At 38.2% G+C, this 875-nt stretch overlaps 1 pseudogene; it reads right to left on the reverse strand.

The window, feature by feature from the left end:
- Positions 1 to 365: 365 nt before the first annotated feature.
- LOC108752948 lies at positions 366 to 806 on the reverse strand (annotated as a pseudogene).
- Positions 807 to 875: the final 69 nt, after the last annotated feature.

Below are 875 nucleotides of genomic sequence, written 5' to 3' on the forward strand. Positions count from 1 at the left end.
GTTTATATTATAATAAACTCTCAATAGTTACAACACTTGTGATATTACTGTAAAATCATCAAAGGCTACACCACATTATTATCTTGATCTGTATGTTTCATAACATAATAAATAACTTTTAATTCATCTGTATAATGATGTCACACTTGTAATAAAGCGGACATTTGCACAGTATAATGATTTTATTGTCGTATCACACACCCGTGACAAGATAAATATTTGCACGTCATCCTGACTTTGTTGCGATTACTGTGACTTCATTTGCTATGGAGAATTTATTAACATATAATTAATCAATCAAAATTTATTATCTTCACTAAATGATATTTAAGTACATACAATCCTAAAGAATCGTAAAGACTCACTGCGAATCAATGTTGGCCGTAGCTTCATCGAGAACAAGTAAACGATTGTTTCTCAAGATGGCTCTGGTCAGGCATATGAGTTGCTTCTGATTGACGCTGAAGTTATGACCGCCAGAGAAGATATCGTGGTCCAGCGTGACATCATTCAGCTCGACTTGTCGCAACACCTCCCACAGCTTCAAATCATCGTACTGATTAAACGGATCCAGATCGTAACATAAACGCTCGGAAAAGAGCACAGGCTCTTGTGGTATAATGGAGATTTTCAGCGCAGATCACTCAGGCCCACTGAACTTGTGTCTCGACCATCGATCTTGATCTCGCCTTCTAGACCTTCATTGAACAAGCGAAAGAGCGCTGAGATCAAGGACGACACTTGCCGGCGCCAGTTCGTCCAACCACTCCAACTTTCCAGCCAGATTCGATGGATACGTTCAGATTCTGTAAAGCCCGATTACGTGGTAAAACACAAATAATGTTTGTAAGAATGAATATACGATTTATTTTATA

The sequence above is a fragment of the Trachymyrmex septentrionalis genome, unplaced genomic scaffold (genome assembly GCF_001594115.1).
Source record: "Trachymyrmex septentrionalis isolate Tsep2-gDNA-1 unplaced genomic scaffold, Tsep1.0 scaffold1125, whole genome shotgun sequence".
NCBI lineage: Eukaryota > Metazoa > Arthropoda > Insecta > Hymenoptera > Formicidae > Trachymyrmex > Trachymyrmex septentrionalis.